Genomic DNA, 25034 nt, shown 5'->3' on the forward strand with positions numbered 1-25034 from the left:
CAACACTGTGTTTTTGCACACTGAAAGTTTTGCTGAGAGGCTGTCTCAAATTAAATGTTCTTACCACACACATACACAAAGCGGGGGACAAGAGGAAACTTTTGCAGGTGGGATATGCTTATTACTTTGTGGTGATGGTTTCATAAGTGTGTGCTTATGTTCAAGTCCCTCCAATTGTATATATTAAATGGGTGCCATTTTTTGTATGTAAGTTCACCTCAGTGAAGTTTGTTGTTTTTTTTTAATTCAGAAAGACAAAAAGAGAGAGAAAGGAAAGGAGAGAGAGAGAGAAAGAAAGAGGGACAGAGAGGGAAAGAAAGATAGTGAGGTGGGGGGGGGATGAGAGGGAGAGAGAGAAGGAAGAAGGTAGAGAGAGAAAGGAAAGCAGAGGCTTTGAAAAAGGACTAATTTGGGTCCAAATTCAGTCTTTGCCATTTATTCCATTGTAGACCAGTTTGGGAAAATAATTTAAATTTCCTCGGTCCCAGTTTGCAGATCTACAAAATAAGGATAATTAGTACCTCACATAAGGGTATTGTATGGATTGTGATTAATACTTATTGAATTTTTAGAATTCCGTATACTTAATAATTGTTCAAAAGTGATGGTGTTATATATCATCAAAGAGTAATAGTTTTATACTTAAAGATATAGACATTTGGATGCATAGTTTTTATATCTTGACTAAGCACAGCAAAATTTATAACTGATTCTTGGAGAAGTTCTTGCCTGAATGGTGAGCTTTCTGGAGGCAAGATGCTCCTTCGAGAGCTGAAGTCATTTTTTGGCACATTCCGATCTGAGGAAGAATGTTAGGTCTGCAAGGATGTGGCAAATGAGACCATTGGAGATTCTCTCTGGTCACCATCTATTTACTCTATCATGAAATGACCAGACTTCTTTTGACTTCTTGAAAGAAGCATCTTGAAAACCATTGCCAACCAATATCTATGTAACTACACGTATAACCAGATCTCACATCTTTGGGAAACATCAGCTGGCCTCAGGACATGATATGATACTTCACATGGGGCGTTCAAAGGCTGGGCCAAAATCTTCAGGGATTTCCTGGATAACACTTTTCTAAATTTTTTTGAATATTTATTTTGAGAGAGAGAGAAAGAGTGAGCAGGGGAGGGGCAGAGAGAGAGGGAGGGGGAGAATCCCCACTAGGCTCTGGGCATCAGTGTGGAGCCCGTCATAGGGCTCAAACTCACAAACCATGAGATCACGACCTGAGCCCAAATCAAGAGTTAGACGTTTAGCTGACAGAGCCACCCAGGCTTCCCTGGGCAGCACTTTTCTGATTTCTCTTGGTTGAATGTGTTCCACTTCATGGAAAGACTGTTGTAGGTTTGATCAGGGAGACTGAGCTTTCATCAATGATTTTTCTGTGTGTTAATTAGAGGATAAGGCAAGGAATTTTGAAACCATTGATAGAATAGTTTCTAATTAAGTGGTGCACCATCTTTGTAAGGGAGTAGCCAGAACCCTGTGAAATAGTGCATTTCAGGAAAAGCTGCCAGAAGCTTTCCTGGACATCGTTTCCTTAACCTTCTCAAACTGTCAGTCTCAACAGTTCCCTCCAGGAGCCACACTCAACCTTGTCTCAAATCTCAATCTTTGCAGAGAGCTGGCTTAACACTTTCCCTTCGATATTCTCTTTATGAGTCACTATATTATGTGCACATCCTATGCTAGGAAAAACAGTGTCTACCCAAATATTTCATTCCATTTGCTTAACTAATACTTATTTTTATAAGTGTACTTTTTATAAATCCCTATAGGTACACTTTTTTTTCACTTTTATTTGTGCTTAAGACAGAGTCTTATCTCTTTTTCTGTGTGTAATGTTTGGGATAAGGAAGAAAAACTGGCACAGTTTCATTACTATTGGTGATGTAGTTATTATTCACTAAAGGCAAAGTGGAATGTAATTTATGAATCAAACCATAACTGACTTTGTGGTCTCAGACATCTGTAATTGTTCCAATGACTAATTTTTCTTCTCCAGCAACTTAGAGCAGGTTCAATGAATGCTAGAGAGGTTTACTAGCTGCTGAATATAAATGTGAGACTGTGGAGTTTAGTATCAGTGTAAAAATGAGTGACTGTATCATACTCCTTGTCTAGACAGAGCAAGGCTTCTGAGAGCAATCTCCTTTTCCTCATATTTCTTTGAGAGATCTGAAGGTAGATCTTCAGGATACAATGTCACATGAGAGGGCTGAGGCTGTGGTTCCCCTGGAAAGGAAATGGAAAAATACTTGCCTCTGAGACTTGAACACATCCATCCCTTCCTTCCTTCCTTCCTTCCTTCCTTCCTTCCTTCCTTCTTTCCTTCCTTCCTCCCTCCCTTCCTTCCTCCCCTTCCTTCCTTCCTCCCTCCCTTCTTCCCCTTCCTTGCTTCCTTGCTTCCTTCCTCCTTCCCTCCCTTCTTCCCTTTCTTCCTTTCTTCCCTTCTTCCCTTCCTTCCTTCCTTCCTCCCTCCTTCCTTCTTCCCCTTCCTTCCTTCCTTCCTCCCTCCTTCCCTCCCTCCCTTTGCCCCTTCCTTCCTTCCTCCCTCCCTTCCTTCTCCTTCCTTCCTTCCTTCCTTCCTTCCTTCCTTCCTTCCTTCCTTCCCTCCTTCCTTCTTTTCCATCTCTGCCTCTCTCTTTTCTAGATCCTAATCAAAATAACTGGGAAAAAAGTGCCCAACAAATAGTAAGAGTGCAGTGAATAGCTTTTGAGCGATTATAGAGTGAAAGTATGTTCTTAGGCAAATGGAGACCTGGTCAGGAATGACACCCTGGTTTCAACTTGAATGCCAACTTCTTTTGGTTGATACAGTTCTGTGTTAAAAAGGTTTTAACATTGTGTCCAGACTTAGTAAGAAAGAGGACCTAAACCAATCCCCTCTTTCTTTTTTTTAAGTTTCTTTATTTTTGAGAGAGAGAGAGAAACAGAGCATGAACAGGGGAGGGGAAGAAAGAGAGGGAGACACAGAACCCGAAGCAGGCTCCAGGCTCTGAGCTGTTAGCACAGAGCCTGACTCTGTGCTTAAACTCACCAACCGCAAGATCTTGACCTGAGCCTAAGTCGGAGGCTTAACCGACTGAGCCACCCAGGTGCCCCCCAACCCCCGTTTTCTGAGAAGGTAAGAGGTAAGTTATGCCAAGGGAGGAGGATGCCATTGTGGAAGGAAGACCCAACACCGCTCTGGGAATTGCATTGAGGTGTAGTGGTTACTGCTGTGACAGCTGGAGCCAGATGCCAGGGCTCAATTCCTGAGTAGATAGATCATTTCCTAGTTGTGACTTGGAACAAGTCGAGTTTTCTGTAATTCAGATGGTTAGCCTGTCTAGAGGTCTGTCACCATTTTTTTGATCATTGCAGAGAAATCGCTTTTGGTTTCATTGATTTTCTCACTTGCTTTCCTCTTTGTAATTTCATTGATTTCTGCTCTAATTTTTATTATTTTTCTTCTCTGCTTGCTTTAGGTTATTTTTGCTCTTTCTTCTCTAGTTTCCTAAGGTGGGAGCTTAGATTATTGGTTTAAGATCTTTCTTCTAATATATGCATCCAATACTATAAATTTTCCTGTTTTTACTGCATCCCACTAACTGATACGTTGGGTTTTTTAGTTAAAAATGTGTTTTTTTTTTCATTTTGAGAGTTCTTTGACCTGTTTGTTATTTAGAGTTCTGTTGTTTAACATCCAAATACTTAGGAGTTTTCCTGATATCTTTCTGTTTTGATTTCTAGTTTACTTCCATTGTGGACCGAGAGCATACTTCATATGATTTCTATACTTTTAAATTTGTTAAGTATGCTGTGTGGTCCAGAGTGTGATCTATCTTGGTGAAAGTTCCATGTGAGCTTGAGAAGAGTGTGTTAGCTGCTTTGGGTGGATGAAGTAGTCTATAAAAGTCATTTAGATCCAGCTAATTGATGGTGTGGTTCGGTCCAACCATATCTTTACTGATTTTCTGACTGTTGGACCGCAATTATCGATAGAGGGCTGTTGAAGTCTCCGACTATAATAGTGGATTCTTTTATTCTCGTTGTAGTTCTGTCAGCTTTTGTCTCTTTTATTTTGACCCTCTGTTGTTAGGCACATTCACAGTAAGGATTGTTATGTTTTGAGAATTGGCCCCTTTGTCATTATATAATGCTTCTCTCTATCCCTCCTAATTTTTCTGGCTCTGAAATGTGCTTTGTCTGAAATTAATATAGCTACTTTCTTTTGATCAGTGTTAGCATGGCATATCTTTCTCCATCCCTTAACTTTTAATCTCTCTGTGTTTTCATATGGTAAAGTGGACTTCTTTCAGCATGGGAGCCTGCTTCCGATCCTCTGTCTCCCTCTGTCTCTGCCCCTGCTTGTTCTCTCTCTCTCACTCTCTCTCAAAAACAAATAAGCATTAAAAAAAAAAAAAATTTGGTGGGGCGTCCGAGTGGCCTAGTTGGTTGAGCGTCCAACTTCAGCTCAGGTCATGATCTCACAGTTTGTGAGTTTGAGCCGCTGTGCTGGGAGCTCAGAGCCGGGAGCCTGCTTCGGATTCTGTCTCTCCCCTCTCTCTCTGCACCTTCCCCACTCACAGTCTGCCCCTCTCTGTCGCAAAAATAAATAAACATTAAAAAAAAAAAAGATTTGGGGCGTGTGGGTGGCTCAGTCAGTTAAGCGTCAGACTTCAGATTTCTGGTTTCTGCTCAGGTCAGGATCTCACAGTCGGGTGAGTTGGATCGCTGCATCAGTCTCCACGCTGATAGTGCAAAACCTGCCTGGGATTCTCTCTCTGCACCGCCCCCCCCCCCATCCCTGCCCCGCCCCATGCACTCTATCTCTCTCTAAATAAATAAAATCTAAAAAAACAAGAGTAAAAAAAAGATTTTATTTTACCTTCATTTATTCCTTTTCTAATGCTCCTTTTTTTATGTAGATCTGAGTTCTGACCTATATCATTTTCATTCCTCTGAAGAATTTTTACTTTTTTTACATTTCATACAAGGCAGGTCTACTGGCAACAAATTCCCTCAATTTTTGTTTGTCTGAGGCAATCTTTATTTCTTCGTTTTTTTTTAATGTTTATTTTTGAGAGAGAGAGAGAGGCAGAGCATTAGCAGGGGAGGGGCAGAGAGAGAAGGAGACACAGAATCCGAAGCAGGCTCCAGGCTCTGAGCTGTCAGCACAGAGCCCGATGCGGGGCTTGAACCCACGAACCGCGAGATCATGACCTGAGCCAAAGTCGGACGCTTAACTGACTGAGCTGCCCAGGTGCCCCTATTTATTCTTTAAGCATTTTTAATATTCACTCCACATTCTTCTTGCTGCATGGTTTGTCAAGATAAGTATGATACATCTCTTACTCTTATTCCTCTGTAAGTAAGGTGTTTTTATTCTCCGGCTTGTTCCAAAATTTTCTTTCTGTGTTGGATTTTTTGCAGTTTTAATTTTATTTTAATGATATTCTTAGGTGAGGTGTTGGGTTTTGTTTTGGGTTTTGTTTTGTTTTGTTTTTAATTCTCCTGCTTGATGTTCTCTGAGCTACCTGGATCTATGTTTTGGTGTCAGTCACTAATCTTGGAAAACTCCGAGCCATTATTAATTTAAATAAATCTTCTGTTCTTTTTTCTTTCTTCTTCTGGTATTCCCATTACATGCACGTTATACATCTGTAATCATCCCATGACTCCTCAATATTTTGATCCCTTTTTCCCCCCATTTTTCTTCTTTTTTTTATCTTTGTTTTTCAATCTGGGAAATTTCTATGGACATATCTTCAAACTCACTGATTCATTTCTTTGTTATATGTACTCTACCGATAAGCCTGATGAAAGCATTTTTCATTTCTGTTACATTGGGTTTATTTTCTATTTTGTTTTATTGTGCAAAAAATATACATAACATGAAATTTACCATTTTAACCATTTTTAAGTGGGCACTTCAGTGACATAAGTATTTCACAAGGTTGTGTAATCATCACCACTATCAATTTCCAGAAATTGTTCATCATCCCAACAGAAACTCTGTAACCATTAAATAATAATTTTATTCTCCTTTCCTCTCAACCCCTAGTAGTCTCTATTCCATTTTCTGTCTGTTTGAATCTGAGTTCTAGGTATCTGATATAGTGGAATCATACAATTTTTGTTCTTTTGTGTTCAGACACAAAATCCCAGTAACTTTGGATTCTATCCTGGATACTGTGAATGCTATGTTGCTGAGACTCTGGATTCTATTATAGTCCTCTAAAGGATGTTGACAATTTTGTTCTAGCTGCTAATTTAGCTGATTGGACTTAAACTTCAAACTCAGCCTCTTGGAAGCCACTCCAGTCTTCATTCAGTCCTTTTATCCTTGGCTGGTTTGATTGCAGACCACCCTACCCATGCATCATGGTTTGGGGCTTAGCCAGAGATGTGGACAAAAGTTGGTACATAGAACTTGTGGCTCTTTCCTTCTGGGTCTCTACTTTCTGTCATTCTGTCCTCTCACATTGTAGTGGCTGTAGTTGCCATGAACTCTGTCCTCTATGACTGCTGGATTTGGGGGGGGGGGGGGTGGGGGGTAGTTTTAGCTGTCCTGCATAGTGCTAACTTCAGTGTGACTGATCTGAGGCTAAATGCCATAAAATGGAAAAGTAACCCTTAAGTAAATGTCAGCTCTCCTCCAGAATCTATCTGCTTTTGTTATTTTCTAGAATCTTCAAGTAGTTATTTGTTCTATTTTGTCCAGGGGTATAGTTCTATGAGGGAGGGTCAGTCGGATAAGAGCTTACTTAGTGATTCCCTCATTACTTTGAATAGAGACATAATAAGAAATACTATCTGAATTACTGCTTGGTTTACCGAATCTCCTTGAAGATGATAATCAACTACAGTGCTCATTGTATATGCAGATTACCATCCTCCCTGCATAGACATTTTGATTCAGCAGGTCTGAATTGGGAACTAGTAATCTGTTCTTAGTTCCTTAGGGGCTCCAGGTGATTCTAATCTTCAGGAAACTTTAGGCAAACACTCCATTAGGCTCTTGCTATCTCAACCTTCTCCCAAGGCATAATGAATCTTAATCCACATTTTTACAAGGCTCCTGGTGATTCATATCAACATTGAAGTTTGAGAAGCACTGGTTTAAGGTATTGTGATATTTTAATATAGAATATGAAATGGGTTTCCTTTCTATTATGCATTCAGTCATCAAATACTTTTAGTGATGAATAAAATTGACATTGATCCCGCCTTTATAGCCAAGAGCCAATAAATAAACAAGTGCATTTCACTATTATAGCTGCAAAATGCTATAAAGGAAACAGACATGGTGATGAGATCTAGGCCAGTGGTTCACAATCTTTCATACAAATTAGAATCACCTCAAAGTCTTTTAAAACATCTCAAATGCCAAGGCTACACTCCCAGGCAAATTAAATCAGAATCTTTGGGATGGGGCCCAGGTATCAATAGTTTAAAATGACCGCAATGTACACATAGGGTTGGGAACTGATTATTCAGCTAATTGAAGATAGCTTAGAGGTCAAGAAAGGTGTCATTTAGTCTGAGACCTGAAGGATTAATAAGTATCCCAAAACTCCAGAGAATGACATTCCTGGGGGATGGGATCAGCATATACATCAATACTGAGGAAGGAATAATGTTGATGTATTTGGAGAACCAAAAGAGGCTAGTGTGGATCTAGTGTAATGAATGAGAATGAGAAAGATATAAGGCTGAGCGAGAGCCAGGCTGTAGGTCTGCCTCCATGCGATTCCATGGGTGTTTGGTACATTTGGGACTATCAGTTTTAGGTATGTTAAAAATTGTCACAAAGCGTTTTAGGAATCTTAAATTAATATCAATAGTTGCAATGTGTTGACTTTCATCTAAGGTTCCTCTACCTGGCCAAGGGAGACATTGTCTAAGCTGTGGTTTCTATATTTAGTTAGTTTCTTCTCCTATACTCTGTTTTTACTTAGTTAGAAAATCCTGACTTGTCACCGGGAGTGGCAACAAGGGTCTGAATGGTTCAGATAGATGCTTTGGGATATTCTGGTGGAACAGGGATAGAGAAATTATAGGATAATTGCCCAACAAAGATTACTTTTGAAGTTTCGTTAGACTCTACGTCAACAAGCCTTATCTGGGTTGTTTGATGTCCACACCCTATGCTGGTCTGGCAACTAGCCTTTCTCTCGTTGCAGATAACTCCCAGTGGTTAATAAGCAATTAATCAAAGTTCAGATTTTGTTACATCTATTCAAATCTACACAAATATATAACGGGCTGAAACTTTCACAATTTTTACTCTGTGAACTGCCTGCTATGCCTGCAGAGACACAGAATGTGGAATATTAAGAGACAGTGCCCCTCAGCACACAGAGAATCACCAGCACATCTGGGCCTTCAGCAGTCATTCACTTCCCCTTCCAACACCTCCTACATTAGATAGTCCGTGAATTCCGCAGGACTTCTCACTTCTGTTCCTGCAACTGACCATTGTGGCTGCTTCACATTATTCCACATTTTTCTTCTCTCATGCTGTAGTCTACCTTATTATTGTTGGGTCTATTTTTTTTACAAAATTATTTCCTGAGTAAATAGTATTAGTATTAAAACCATTTGGTCAGACAGCATGGATTTGAGTTCAAGATTCAAATCAAATTGCTGAATTTCTTTTGGTGAAGTTTTTGCAAATTTTCACACACATCAGAGGTGTATGAGGCTCTATGTCATTAATTTGCAAATCGTTTGCCAAGTTAACAGAAGAAAGTGGCATTCATTTTGTTTTATTAATTTTTAATTCCTATGTTTTAGTAAGGTTATTCTTTTTTCATATACTTTTTGTACACCTGTACTTTTTTATTATCTTTGCCAATTTTTTTCTGTGGTATCTTTTAATTTATAAAAACTATTTTCTGCTGAAAATATCAAGGAGATGACACATGAGTTATGAATATTTTCTTTTTTTGCTATTATGTTTAACATTTTTGTGGCATTTTCAGCATATTAAATTTACAACAATTTTATATAGTAAGCTGTGTTACTCTTTCCCTTTATGGTTGCTTTATTTTTGTTTAATTAAAAAGGAAATATTCAGCTTTTCCCCCTAATTTTTTATGTTTTATATTTATCTTTTAATTTTGTCACAGAAGGAATCGATTCGTCTTATAGTGAAATGTTTTATACTTGTCTCCATATAGGACCTGTACATACATGTAAAGTACATCTCTAGTAACTTATGTATAGTTATTATGAACGGTGTCTTTTTTCTGTGTGTGTGTGTGTGTGTGTGTGTGTGTGTGTGTGTATTTATTTAATTATTTAAATATTTAATTTTTACTGTTATAAAGAAAGGGAAGTTTTTTTTAATTTAGCTGTTTTACTGAACTCTTTAATTCAAATAGTTTTTGATAGACCTCAGATATAATAAGTAGCTACTCGTAATTTACAAACAATTATGATGTCATATCCTTATATCTAATAATTGTACCTCCCAGTGTGGAGCCCAATGTGGAGCTGGAACTCATGACCCTGAGTTCAAGACCTGAGCTGAGACCAAGAGTCAGAGGCTTAACCAACTGAGCCACCCAGGTGCCCCTCACTGTCATTTAAAATGTTGGCTGATGGGGCGCCTGGGTGGCTTGGTCGGTTAAGCGTCCGACTTCGGCTCAGGTCATGATCTCACGGTCCGTGAGTTCGAGCCCCGCATCGGGCTCTGTGCTGACGGCTCAGAGCCTGGAGCCTGCTTCCGATTCTGTGTCTCCCTCTCTCTCTGCCCCTCCCCCATTCATGCTCTGTCTCTCTCTGTCTCAAAAATAAATAAACGTTAAAAAAAAATTAAAAAAAAAATGTTGGCTGTTTATATCTTTTTATGTTGTTAAGATATTTTTATTGCTACTCATTAGGAGTTGTTTATTTATTTATTTATCAGTAATGAGTGTTGGTGTCTTTCTACAGACTTAATTATAATGCTTAAGATAGGGGCACCTGGGTGGCTCAGTCGGTTGAGTGTCCAACTTCAGCTCAGGTCATGATCTCATGGTCCATGAGTTCAAGCCCCACGTCCAGGTCTGTGTTGACAGCTCAGAGCCTGGAACCTGCTTCAAATTCTGTGTCTCCCTCTCTCTCTGCTCCTTCCCTGCTCATGCTCTGTCTTTCTCTTTCAAAAATAAATAAACATTAAAAAAAGAAAGAAAAAAAAAGATTGCTTAAGATAAATTAATCAAACCAATTCTGCTTTACCTTATTTCACTTGTTGAAGTGATGAATTAATACATTTCTTAAACACTTATCCTCTCCCAGGTAAATACTACTTGATTTTAGGCTATATTTTTCAATATATTTTTGAATTTGTTTTCCTGGTAGTTTATTAAAGATATTCCTACACCTAGTTAAAAAATGTGAAGGATCACACCCTACAAAGAAAATTAGATCAATCCCAGGTTTTAGAATTCAGGATATGCTAATTATGTACTACATGCTGGGTACGTTTTCATTGTTTTGTTTGCCTTATATCAGATATGGTGTAGGAATGAGTGAGTCTGTGAAAATTTGGAAGAAATTGTCTGTAAAATAACCATAGCATGGAGCTTTTGAGGCGTTATTCCTTGATTGCCTTTTCTCTCTTTCTTTGTCATTGACGAGTTCAAGTTTCCTATCTCCTGATTCACTATTGGTGGCTTACATATTCCATGAAATACTCACTTCATCAAGATATTAAAATGCGTAGCATTAGATTGTGCATGGTGTGCCCTTATAATTACAAATTGTCCACGCTGATTGTTTTACAGTCATTATCCTTTTTTTTTATGTTTATTTATTTGAAAGAGAGAGGAGAGAGAGAGAGAGAGCTGCACCTGTGCAAGGGAGGGGCAGAGAGAGAGAGAGGAGAGAGAGAGAGAACCCCAAGCAGGCTCCACACTGTTAATGTGGATTCCGACATGGGGCTAGAATTCACAAACTGTGAGATCATGACCTGAGCCAAAATCATGAGTTAGTCACTTAATCCACTGAGCCACCCAGGCACCCCAATAATCATTATCCTTTTTAGTTTCATTTGGGTGCTTTCTCTTTTGTAAGCAAAAGGAAAAGGATTTATTATATATTTCTCTATCTTGTTCTTAATTCAAGTCATATTTATTTGTCTACTATGTTATTTCTGATTTCAATTTTTATCGTTCTCTGCAATTATCTTTATCTTTTTGTCCCAGCAAAGTTAATCACTGCCTTCTCCTGCTCTCTCCTCATTATTCTTCATTTCAGCAATTTTCCAGGATATTGTGGCTTGTGATTTTTTTTCTTAGAATATTTTTTCTAGTTAAAAGGATCCTCTAAGTATTTGCATTGAGATCACTTTAAATATGTAGATACCAAGAGCATGGCATGATTTTCACTTGTCCAAGTTTTCCTTTGTGTTCCTCGGGAATGTTTTTAAATTACCTTCTTAAAGATATTATACATGACCTCTTTACTCCTTTTTATCTTTTTTTAAATTCCCATTATCATGTTTATTACTATTGTAAATGAAGGTTTTTTTCACCCCATGATATCTCCTACTCAGTTCTCTTGTGTTAAAACCACTGATTTATTAGTCTTATCTATTAGTCTCTTAGTGAGTTTCCTTTTTATTTGTAAGTTGATACTTCTTTTAGGTTTTTTGGAGATTTACTCACATCATCAGCCAACGTTGATTCTTTCCAACTTTTTTTATAACTATCCTTGATCTGCCCATCCATCTATCCATTTCTCCATCTACTCATCTACCATCTATATTTTTACCTAATTCCAGTATATCTCAACGTCCAGAACAATGTTAAATAACAGTGGTGATGTAGAGGTAACTTTCTCATCATTCCTGATGGTAATGGGAATGCTTCTAGTTTTTTCCCATTTAGCCTAATGATAGCTTGTGGATTGCGGTAGCCATATTTTAATTCGTGGGCATTTTAATGGGATGCTGGGGGGGTGGTGATTCAGTTATATTTCATTCAGTGTCAGTTTAATCCAGGCACCTGATAGACTTAAATGCATACAAGGGCTCTTCCCTTGATTTATAGACTGCCTTCGTTTCTGAGTACGATTTTAAAAAACATTCTTTTCAGGGGGAAGCAAAGGACATACAAGCAAAGTAGATATTCATAAAATACAAAATGTAAACTACTAGGCATAGGAAGAAGCTTTTTGTTTTATCTGTTATAAAGAAGGTCTCTTGGGATGTAGCCAGGTGAAGTTACTCAGGCTGATGGATAAGAAGTTAAATTACTGTTTTCACGTTTACGCTGCTTAATTAATAGCACTATCCAAAGCACATCAATTCTGGTGATCTGACCCATTTTGAGCAGACTATTAGAAAAATGATTGTTAATGACATATGCATTTATTTTAACTTGGAGTTCATGCTGTAGTCTTAAATCCATTCACAACTGGCAGCTACCTTGCTGTCTTTATCCTTGTGAATTTTGATCTTGCTATGGACTAAATGTTTTCCAAGACAGTCGAAGCAGAGGACATATTTTACAGTATTGTGGAGATACATGTCATATTCTAGCTGGCCACTGCTTGGGAGCAGTCATTTCATATCTGAGAACATTCCCACTTGAGTACTGCCTCCGTAATGTGAGAATCCAGATCCTGTTTTCCTCAGTCTTTCTTGAACTAGGATGGCAGCCTGTGACCCAGCCTCTGCCAATGAACTCATTCACACGAGCCTTCCGTTTAAGGCAGCTAAGGTGTGGAATTGCCTCCCGTCAAGAAAGAGGCAGCAGCTTTTAGAGGCATCAGTGGCAGCGGTCCTACCAGTGGGGCTCTGCACCCAGGACTGTGACTACAATCAGTCTGCGGCTCCCATTCTCTCATATCTCTAGGAATTCTGGAACATTACCTAATATCCTCTAAGACACTGTGTTTCTGCTCAAGCTCATTATGGTGGACTTTACAACCAAGAACCCTATTCAGCAGCTGGACCAGAAGGAGAAAGATCACTGAGATCACAGTCCATCAAAAGCATAGTGGGAAGCTGAATTTTAAGCACTGAATATTTTTGCCCGTTAGGTAGAAACTCTAGGAGCATGCCTGTCTATGTAATTCCTGAATAAGTAAAAAGAAACCTCAGTTGACTAGCTCTACTTTTGTTGGAACATCGTCTGTGATGTATATGATGTTTAGCTGATTTGTTTATGGTCATTAAATCTGCCCTTTTTTGGGGCACCTAGGCGACACAGCTTACAACTTAGAGCAGACTGTAGATTCCTAATGAGCTTTTAAATCTGGACCAGGATAAATTTTATAAATGCAGATAAACAAGGCTCATTTATTTAGAATTTGCTAAGTAAATACGCCTGCCTGCGTGTTCCTGAAGTTTTGCATCCTGAATATGCCTTTTATGCTTCTTCATTTTGCATGTGGCTGGGGAGAAGCATGTGACTATATTTATGATACAGCATACAGTTTCCAAAATATAATGCTCTTAGCATCTCCCTGAGGTTAGAACCCTTCCTTTATCTCCTCACTTTAAATAGGTCACACCAGTGATTTTCCAATTTATTTAGTGAGGTTTTGATATGCAAGTAGAGAGTAGATCAACTAGGATTAGAATTCCCAAAGGCTGACTACCTGTTGGAAGATAGAAATCTTCTTTGGTAGAATTTGTTACATAAAATGCTATCTGTAAAATGGTACATCTAACTATACCAAATTGCTTCTAACTTCAACGAGAGTAGACTGTGTATCAGTTTGGGGGGTGGGGGCATGTAGGGAAAAGGGACCAGACCTTTTCTCAGTAAGAAAGTATTAGCTCCATTTTGAGTAAAGAGTAGTTCCATTGAAGCTTAGTAAGGTGGGGTAATATTGCCAAGCTGAAAGGTTAGCCAGTGGCAGAAGCAGGTCTCAAACCCAGGTCTACCTGCCTGCAGTGCCCACACTCTTTTCTGGGGCCACCTTCTACCTCCCACCCCCTTCTAGCCCCCATCCCCAGGTTTCTGCTGCTGGGGCTTGCCATGTCGGTTCTGGGAAGGGCCATGCTGGCCTGGATATGGGCACTGCCTTCCCATGGCTACTGGTGGCTCATTTAAACCCACGGCGTGCCAGCTGGGAGCAGGTTCAGCCCTCTGTCCTGCTAAATACAAATTTGGCTCATACATCTTTAGAGATTTCTCTGAATTTCAAGGAAACACATTTCTGTGGGATAGAGGTATCCCCAGAACAAGCTTTTTAGAGAAATACATCCTCTGGGTTTTGAATAACCAGAAATGACAAGTTAAATTCTCTAATTCAATTTCTTCCTCAAATTTCTACTACAGGCTACCTCCTCCTAATTTTCTGAGCATTAGGAAAATGAAAAAGTGGTGGCTCAACCAGCATAGAAAGTGAGCTCTTAACACACAGCAAACCTTTTTTTTCCCTCCTTTTTAGTTAAATGAATTATTTCCCCCTTCTTTCCAGTTTTTAATTGTAATTTCTAATTGTAAGCAGGCAGAGATGCTGTAAAGTTTTGACAAGAAACAGCACAGTTTCAAATGCATTGGACTCTGAAGTCCTGAGGACTCCAAATTAAATAGACTATCTTTTAAATTACTTAGTCAAATCACAAATCACTTAATCAAATCGCAGCCTAACAAAAAGTGGTTAGTAATGAGAACTGGGACTGTGTATCTGGGCGAATCAAGGCTATTATGTCTTTTTTTCCCCCAGAACTAAGCATTGCCAGACTTTTGAGTTAGTGGCTGAGCTATGCAACTATTTCTTCCATTTTCACCCTGCAGCAGATTTCAGGAGAGGCAGCCACCCTCTCTGAGGTCAGACAGGAGCCCTCTGTCACCCTGACTAAAGGATATTACCAAATCTTCCTTTATGTCTTTACAGCTTTGGACAGAGACCATTTCTGCTCACTTTTCAATCTAACTTTGCCCTTTGATGTCTGCGCTTTGCTATTTACCTTCTGCCTCCCTGGATAACCTGAGCCTCTCACCTCAGAGGTTCTATTTAGCAACCCCTGGATGCAAACAGTCCCAGCCCCTGTAAATTCTGCCTTCATGTGTGTGTAATCCCCTCTTCTCCTCCATCACTGCCTTCGTTCAGGCCTTTGTCATTTCTTACCTGGATGTCATAGAGTCCTCAAAATGCTCCTCTCCTTCCTCCTCTCTCTTTAACCCCTGCTCCTCACTGCTGCTGGGGTGTTCCTTCATGCCAGACCTCTGATGAAATGCCTTTAAAGGCTGTTTATAACTTTAAGGATAAAATGCAAATTCCTTAACGTGCCCCCCACCCAAGAAAAAGATCTTGCCCTGTCTCCTGCGTTCTCATGGGGGGCACCAGCCCTTGCACTTTGCTCACTCTTACCAGCCCCCCAGCCATGTCAGCGTGTTCCCTCTCGTTTCCATCACCTCCCCTCTCCCTGCCACCTGCCCAGCACACCCTTGGCTTGGCGGCCGCTCAGCTCAGCATCAGCTGCTCCGGAGGCCGTCGGGAGCCACATCCTTCTGCCCACCGAGCCCCTCCTCCGCGTCCCAGTCTGCCGTGACGCCACCTCTCCCTTTCGTATGACACACTTATCTCCACCCTCCTGGACCTTGAAGACCTAGGGGCCAGTGTCCTTCTCACCCTCGAACTCCAGAGGAAGCACACGGCCTGGCATGTAGTCGGTGCTGAATATATGTGTGAAGGCACGCTGACCGCAGGATGCTCAAAAGACTCCTTGCATTTGGGACTCTGCTCCCCTGCTCCTTAGCCTACAGATCCCCAGCATGGGCAGAGTTAGCCACTCCCATGGTCTCACTTACCAATGTGAAGAGAGGACTTAAAACTCCTCTCATGGGTCTTTCCCTTTCCTCTTGCTTTTCGTCCCAGGTGACACTGTCATTCAGACATTTCTAGCCTGTTGTCTATTTCAGGGATTTTATCATATCTTATGTTTGTATCTCCAGCGCCTAGCACAAGACTGGCTCATAGAAAATACTCAAGCAGAGGTAAAGTACATTTTCATATCCCAGATGAAGAGACTAAGGTCCAGAGAGGCTACTCACTTACCCCCAGGGATAGCAGCAGCTGCTGGTGTGAACCCATATATTCTGACCTCGGTCCTCTGCTCTGTCCCCTAGAGCACCCTGCACTGTTGGGTGTGTGATAAGTTTCATAATAGCAACATTCATCTCTGAGAGAAGATCTGGGAATTTTTCATGGTGGACACGAGCTGGATTTGTACGAAGATCAGCCTCCTGTGTCCTCCTTCCTTTCAGTTCATTCTCCTGAAATTCCATCCTTGCAAACACTTTCCCAGAAAGCAAGCATGTATATTTTAGGTGCCCTCGCCTTATTGTTACGCTAGTTTGTAAAGTCTCTATCACTTCTAACTCAGCTTGGAGGGTGACTGTGTTAGTTGGGAGAGGCCAAGGTACTATGAAAACAGGCCCCACAAGTAATGGGTCAAACATAATAGAATTTCTTTTCACTCATGTGAGGTCGATGATAGATGTTCCAGATCAGTGGGGAGATAGTAAGGTAGCTTCTCCTTGTAGCCTCTTAGGCTGACATTTGGCTCTGCCAGCTTTAAAACACAGCTTCGAAGCTGGCCATGTTTATGATACCTCTTTATCTAAAAAGCTGGAGGGAGAAAAAATACACAAAGGAGATGTACAAGAGGCTTTATGGTCTAGGCCAGGAAGTAAGGTGACCAACTTGACCTGATTTTCCCTGAACTATACTGGGTTTAAAACAGAAAGGCCCATATCTACAGAAACCCTCCTGTCCTAAGCAAACTAGGGCAGCTGGTCACCCTCCACGGAAGTGGCACATCTAACTTTTACTGACATTCCAATGTCATCAGATGGTCATAGCAGACTGACTGCAGGGGATGCTGGAAACACAGTCCACCCATGTGCCCAGGAAGCAGGCTCACGGGTAGCTTTCTGCATTGACATTTAGTGAATGTTTCTTATAAACACTGAACCCAAGGGGCCTAAGAATTAGTTTATAAAAGGAAATAGACACCAGGGGAGTGGGAAAAGGACCCAGAATCTAGAGCAGGAAGTGAAACCTGAATAAAGCCTTTGTTGATGTTTACTAACCACTTGAGGAGCAGCCCCTGCATTTCCTACCACAACCTTACCCGGGGTTTTAGAGCGGGGATGTGTGTAACTCAAAAGAAATACACTCGTCTTTCAAAATCTCTCCTCTTTTCACCACTTGTAGGTTATTGAGAATTCATTTGTGGTGGCAAAATAGAACAACCTCCACCGGACTACATCTGCATACAGCTTTCAGGAACACGCTCACTACATCCATTCTTGGAGACCCTTCTCGCGGGCAGGATCTGACTCATCGTATATTTAAATCCACCCCTTAGGAACCATAGCGTCATTTGCCATAAGCTTTCTATATCCTAGAAATCATGCTAAATGCTTTTACTTACATTATCTTATGTTATCATCATAGCAACACTAAGGGACTTTAATTTTTCCTCTATTACAGATGAGGAACCTGAAGCTGATAGAGGTTAATTGACTGCTACGTCACTACTTAGCTCTATGTTGTAGACTTAGGATTTAAGCCCAGTTTGATCTCCCTCCAATGCCTGATTGCATATACTGCACTAGAGACTTCTAAGAAAGGATTCTATTATTAATTTTGGGATAAGCTAAAATCTGCCCCCAAGAAGACAATCTTTCTCTAGGGTGGGATGAAAGGATTGATTAGAAATGCATACTCCAATAATATGCGAGTTATAGAAGTCCCGTGTTACAATATATTGTCTTATTTCTAGGAATGCACTCATATTATCAAAATGTGCATGTTTAGGTATGTGTGTGTGTGGGGGTGTCGAGGCCAGATCGATCATTAAGGATTTATCGAGCCCTCACGCATATATTTAGATATATAGGCACTGAGGTGTGATGTCCTGATCCCCACTTTCTAGAACTCAGGTATTCATTTCCTCAGCTTCTGGGAGTGTTGCTCCTGATAGCTCTTTACTGAGTTCCTCTCTTGGACTTTCCTCAGCTAACAAGAGATTCCTTGTCCAAGGTCTTTGCCCCCTTCCTGAGGATACCCCATGCCCAATATGACTACTTGATGCAAGAGTACACATGCCCTGTCTCCTTGCCCTAATTTAAGACAATACTTTGATGGTTAATTTTGTGTCAGCCTGATTGGGCCAAGGGAAGCCCAGGTCACTGGTTAAACATTATTTTTGGGTATGCCTGTGGGTGTTTCTGGAAGAGATTAGCATTTGAACTGGGGGACCAAGTAAAGCAGGTGGCCCTCCCAATGTGGGAGGGCATCATCCAGTCTGTTGAGGGCCTGAATAGAACAAAAGGGCAGAGAAAGGCTGAATCTGCCCTCTGCCTGCTGCTTGAGCAGAGACATCAGTCTTCTCCTGCCCTTGGTGTTAGTTTTCAGGCCTTCAGATCTGCTGCACGTTGGCTCTCTGGTTCTCAGGCCTTCAAACTCTACCGTGCGCTTTCCTGGGTCTCCAGCTTGGAGGCAGTAGAGTGTGGAACCTCCCAGCTTCATAATTACATGAGCCAATACTTTACCTATATAATATCCTGTTGGTTCTGTTTCTCTAAAAAACCCTAATATACCTTGCAAGCTCCAGACTTCTGTGTAGGATTGGTTGAAGCCCTGTTGCACTGCAGATCAATTTCTCCCTCTGACCAGTTACACTTCCTTCATGCCTCTATAGGGGATGCCTCTTAGCGAACTCTGCCCAAATAAACTTTTCTATGCACCAAGCTCCATCTCAGAGTTATCTTCCTGAGAAACCCATGCGCAGCCTTCATAGTCTTCATAGTCTTTATGATAAAGACTAGCACCCAGAACCTTTCACACACCGTCCGCCACGCCCCCCCATGCAAAAGTATTCCTTACAGAAGCATAGATTATTCACAAAGGCACTGTTTGCTGCACCTCACTTTGCTGCTCCATCTGTAGTGGGACCGTGGAGACAGGAAAATCTGGGGTCTGGTGTGTGCCTCCCTGAGAGTGAGTGTGTGAATCTGCATAACAGTGTTCATTTTGAGTTTTCTCTTTTTGAAATATTAGTCCTATCTCTTCCCTCCTGCCTCCTTTAACATTTATTATTATGAGGTTAGTATAAACACAGACATAGAGTCAGAGACAGAGTGGAAATAGGCCAGCAAATACATGGTTAGGTAGGAGGAGGGCTGTACTCGAGCAGAGAAAGCCTCCTATAGATTGCATCTTCTGAATGGTTCCTGGTCTCACGCACCTCCCTCCTTCCATGTCATCTTCTCTTGCCTGTCCACCAGCCTTACCATATGAGTAATAAGTAGTCTATTCATTTGGGTGGGCTAACTACCATATCAGTTAGGCCTTAACATATATATTGGCTTATACTTACTACAGGAGATCTCGGCTTCTTTCCTATCTCCTGTCTTATCCTTTCCAAACAAATGGCCATACTGTGGCCAGTGATCTGAATGTAAATCTGACCTGTTATGCTACGTGTTTAAGTCTCTGAGTGGTTGCCTCTGCTCCACAGATCACGCTTCCTTCCATAGGATGGAGTTTATCATTAGGAAACAGGGGCTGTGTTTGACAGGCCCCCTTGTTTCTGGGTGTGACCATGTGGTTAGCTTTCATCAGTGAAATGTTAGCAAAAATGGTGTAGGTCATCCCCAGGCCATGGATTTTAAGAAGTCAATGTTATGTGGATCCTGAGAAACTTAATAGAAGACCATGGGGGAGGGGAAGGGGAAAAAAAAGTTAGAGAAGGAGAGAGCCAAAACATAAAAGACTCTTAAAAACTGAGAATAAACTGAGGGTTGATGGGGGGGTGGGAGGGAGGGGAGGGTGGGTGATGGGCATTGAGGAGGGCACCTGTTGGGATGAGCACTGGTGTCATATGGAAACCAATTTGACAATAAATTTCATATTAAAAAACAAAAAAAGAAGACAGCGGGGTTTGCCATGCTCTCTTCTCATCCCTTTTGGCTGGAAGCAAGCAAGGAGGTTGATGGAGCCAGAGGACAGAAGGAGCCTTAGTTCCTGAATCAGCATGTACAAGATAGCTGCCTCCTGACCAGAATCTTCCGCTTCAAACAATTATATGAGCAAGGAGTAATTTTCTGTTAAGTATAAGCCAATATATATATTAAGGCCTAACTGATATGGTAGTTAGCCCACCCAAATGAATAGACTACTTATTACTCATATGATAAAATTTAAACTCTGTAACATGGCTTATAGGGTCCTGTGTGATTTAGCTCCTTCTTGCTTCTTCAGCCTCATCATTGTGGTTAAGACTATAGACTCTGGAGTCTATCCACATGGGTGCATATTCTAGCTCCCTTGCTGGGGCCTTGAATAAGGTACTTAACTCCTCTGAGTCTCCATTTCCCCTGTGGAAGAAGGAGATCGCATTTGTCAAGAGTTCTGAAGAACCTGAGATTTCACTCTACTTGCAGGCCAGCTTGCCGCACTTTCATGGATGCGGGCAGAATACATGAGACTCTGTTCAGAGAAAAGGACTTTATCACTCACAGAACAGCAGATGGCATAAGCTTCATGTTGGTATTGCTTCCTCTTGTCCTCCAGGATCCCCCTGAAGATGGGGATGCCAGGCTGAGTAGATGCTGCCCACGCAGAGGGTCTGCATCATGGCCAGCAAATCCTGAGCTTGGGAATTCCAACTCTTTTTAAATGGGCTCTGAGCAAATCTTCTTGAACTTGGCTCCAGCAGGAAACATTATCTTTATTAGAACAGACATGCATGATTTAGTGATCCGTCTCTGTCTTCCCAAGGAGAGATGTCTCCCAACCACATTACCTCCTCATTGGATCATGAAAAGGGCTATCAGTTACCGCCTATAATGGCTTATACCCATGCCTGGTATGAAAGAAAACCTCCTTAATGAGCTGTTGTAATCATGTCTCCCTGTTTTGCCTACTTTATGGGAACCATTCCGGGTTGCTAAAATTTGCTCCAACATGCTCTGCTTTCTTTTTCCTATGGGCCTTCAACTTGAACACGGTGTCTAGAATATTTGATCTCACTCCTCCCCCCATTCCTGCTTCTCCCTTACTTTTGGTCCCAGCCCATGAGTTTAGGTGCTCCTGCTCTGTGCTCACACAGTTCACTTGCTCTACAAGAATTCTTTCTCTTAGAACCCTTAGCAACCCTAAATGCTGATGTTGTTGATGTTTCTTAAGACTCGTCTGGAATGTAAGCTCTGGGAAGTTAGAGAAAATATGAAGTAGATGAAAGGGGCTCTGGCTAGCTTAAGGAACAGGGAGAATTTATTGGAAAGGTTTCTGGATTACCTTATGGAATCAAATTTGGAATTGATCAAGAGCATGGAGGGGCACCTCGGGGGCATAGCTGGGTAAGCGTCCAACTCTTGAATCCGGCTCAGGTCATGATCTCATGGTGGTGAGATCCAGTCCTGCACTGGGCTCCATGCTGGTTGTAGAGCTTGCTTGGGATTCTCTCTCTCCCTCTCTCTCTGTCCCTCCCCTACTTGCACACACATGTGTTCTCTCTCTCTCTCTCTCTCTCTCTCTCTCTCTCTCAAAGAAATAAATAAATAAATAAATAAAAAGGTTTAATAAAAAGAGCATGGGAAGGGAAGGAACAGTAAGCTCTGGAAACCTCAGAAGCAGGTGCCTAAAGATCTATTACTGGATTCAGATCTGATGATCCAAGATTTTAGGTGTATCTTTTCCAAATTTCACGGACGAGAAAGAGAATCTGAATTCAGATGGGTTAGGGGATCACCTGTATAAATGAGTTATGGTCAGTGAATGGAGTTATATAATATAGGCAATACTTTTGGGAACTATTCCCAACGTAGGGACAGCAAACTGAGTCAGTCACCGCCAAAGATTGTCTATCAATGTGTACTTTATTCCTGACTCCAGGCTTGCCTCCTCCAGTTTGCCCCCCTTTGCTGTAAGACTACTGTATTATTATCTCTTCCATACTCTGTTGTGTGATACAACAGAGGGACTCTGCAAACCCCATTCCTGCTCAGCTAGATGGATCGCTGTCGGGATCTGGCAACAGGGGCACTAGAAGAAGCATGCAAGGTTGGAGGCGGGAGAAGGGATTTGCTCCTTCCTGGCAGCTTCCTGTTTTTGTTAGTATGACTCCCCCACCTCACTTCTTCACCCAGCAGTGCCAATTCATTCCAGTAGCAACACTTGAGTCCAGTTTGCAGTCTTTCCAACACTCACATGCCCACTCAGAGACACTAGCAACAGCCAAGCAATGCGCCCTTTGGAGTGTGGAGCCCCGGCCACATGCACCCTCTCCTCCGAGCTTGGAGACACCAGCAACAGCTGAACAACACCTCTCCTCAGTGTTGGAGAGTCCAACACCAGAAGTTTCCTCCACAAAACTCAGAGACATCAGCGCTAAGTCAGACAGCGCCCCTGCAAACCTCCCCTCTGAGCCGGTAGACATCAGAACCAGCTGAGTACACTCTTTCCTCAAGGAGAGTTTCAGCTCTCAAGAGAGTTTCTGAGTTTCAGTTCCATGGGGTCCCTTCTCTAGGCTCCTTCTAAGGCTTTTCTTCTTCGCAACCCACTGTGCCCAAGCCTAGGGATAGTAGCTGCTTTCCTCAGCTCCTGCCCCTGTGATAATGTGTTTTTCTCCTCCTGCCTTTTCATTCATCTGGTCAATAATTCTTTACAGTGTATTGTCTTTACTGCATAACCGGTGTGATTTCTGTTTCCCGAGTATGCCCTGACTGATAGAAGGCGTGATTTTCCTAATATAGGAATCAGATCATGTTACTCCTTTGCTTCAAATGTTTCAGTGGTTACACCAATGTTCATAGCAACACTATTCACAAAAGCCAAAAGGTAAAAACAAACGTCTTCAACTGATGAATTGGATAAACAAAATGTGGTATATCCGTCCATAATGGGATATTATTCAGTCTTAAAAAGGAATGAAATTCTGATACACGCTGCCACATAGATGAACTTGGACCACATTATGCTACGTGAAATAAGCCAGGCACAAAAGGACAAATATTGCATGAATCCACTTATATGAGGTACTTAAGAAGGCAGATTCATAGAGACAGAGTAGAATAGGGGTTCCTAGGGCCTATGGGGTTGGGGGAATAGGGAGGAGTCGTTTAGTGGGTAAAGAGTTTCTGTTTGAAATGATGAAAGAATTATCAAAAGTGGTGGTGGTGATGGTTGTACAACATTGTGAATGTACTCGATGCCACTGAATTCACTGAACTGTAAACTTAAAAATGGTTGAAGTAGTAAACTTCATGTTATGTACATTTTACTACAACGAAAAAAATCACCCCAAAGATGACTTCAGTGGCTCCCATTGACTAAATATTGGGTTAATGAGGAAAAAGATGCACTGAACTTCTCCTGAGCAATCTCCAGTTGTGGTGGCACCCTGGCTTGTGCATTTGGCCCTCATAATGGATGGGATGCCTACTTTCATCCTGGAGGCACTACACCATATTTGGATACCTACTGCTACCATACGGGGCTTTGTTGGCGGGCCTGGTTTTCTCCCTCCATTTGAGCAGTGTTTTTAGGACCTGCTGAGATAACCTTGCTCAATGACTTCCCACCTGGCAGGATATTAATGCAATTGTTTCTTTCTACATTGACCTCCAACTGGACTTTGGCATAGACATGCTTAGGAACTCACTTTTTGATTCAAGATGGCCATCCACTTAGGGTTTCTCTTTTTGTCACGTTGTTGAAATTCTAAGTTTCTATGATCAAAAATCTCCTCAGCATGATATGCAGAAGCAGGAAACATGAGAACAGTGTAAGTGAAATATCTCCAGCCTAGTGCTTTGCTTGCCTTCTGAGAGTTACGTTTAACATAGAGGGTTTTGCACCACAGTGTAACCTGATACCTTCAATTGACAGAAGATAATAGGGTGATAATAGATAGATTCAGGCCCAGAAGATTTTTCCTCTATTATCAATTCAATTTCAGTGAAGGCAGTTTCAGTGGCAATCGTATTCCTCCCTCTCTTTCTCTATCAAGGAATGAGTATAATTTAGATAGTTTGCCTAAGAGTAAAATAATATCAACAAAGGTGAAACCAGCCTGATACTCTCATTTTCTTGGCAAGGCATATCAAGATACGCTAGTGAGCTGTCAGAGACTGTGAATCTAGCTAATCTCCCTCGTAGCTCCTTCTAATCTCTCTATTCAGCTCACAGTAGACCCATGTTCCCTGCTAATTCTATGTTAGGTTAATTGGATTGGCTGTATAATATTCAATTGAGATTATCTCCATAAAATTTATTTATAAATCTTTTTTCCTAAGTAGTGATGGAGTGAGATAGTACCCTTTTTTTGACTACGGTGGTTAATATCGCCCTAAAGAAGAAAATATGTTTAAGGCATTTGGATTTATTAAGGAAAGGAAAATATAGTCACAAAACAGAAAAAGAAGAGTGAGAGTGAGAGAGAGAGACTGAGGGAGGGAGAGGCAACATCTTTTACCTTATTTATTTATTTTAACATCTTTTAACTTCTAAAGTGAGGTTTGGGTTTTGGATGACCTGTGAGGAAACTACTTCCTGAATCTTTTTATCATAGATTCCTAGTCCCTCAAGACATGCTGAGTGGCAAGAATGACACTAAGCAGTGAGGAGTTCCATTTTCAACACCATCTCCATAGCCATTTCCAAACTCCTCTCACATTGCATTAAATGACCTGAAGAAGACAATTAAAGGGGTTCACACAGTGACTCTGGGGAGGAGTTGGCACATTATCCTCCAGCCTGGGGACGCAGTGGCAGGGACTGTGTGACAGTTCTGGTGTGGGAGGGAGCAACACGATTCCATGCAGCAGCCCTGTTGCAATACCTGGTGGAGATGAACCCAGACACTGAAGCCAGACTCCAGCTCCAGTAGGCAGCAAGGTCTTGGGCAAGCTACATAGTCTTCTTGAGTCTCTGTTTTCCTATCTATACAGTGGGGATAAAAAATACCTGCCTCATAGGATTATTTTGAGAATTAAATGAGATAATACACAATTAGACTAGTGCCTATGATACATTATGCAATCAATAATTGTTAACTATTTTCACTGGCACTCTTC

The sequence above is a fragment of the Panthera pardus genome, unplaced genomic scaffold, assembly GCF_024362965.1.
Source record: "Panthera pardus isolate Hobbes unplaced genomic scaffold, ASM2436296v1 HiC_scaffold_17, whole genome shotgun sequence".
NCBI classification, from domain to species: Eukaryota; Metazoa; Chordata; class Mammalia; order Carnivora; family Felidae; genus Panthera; species Panthera pardus.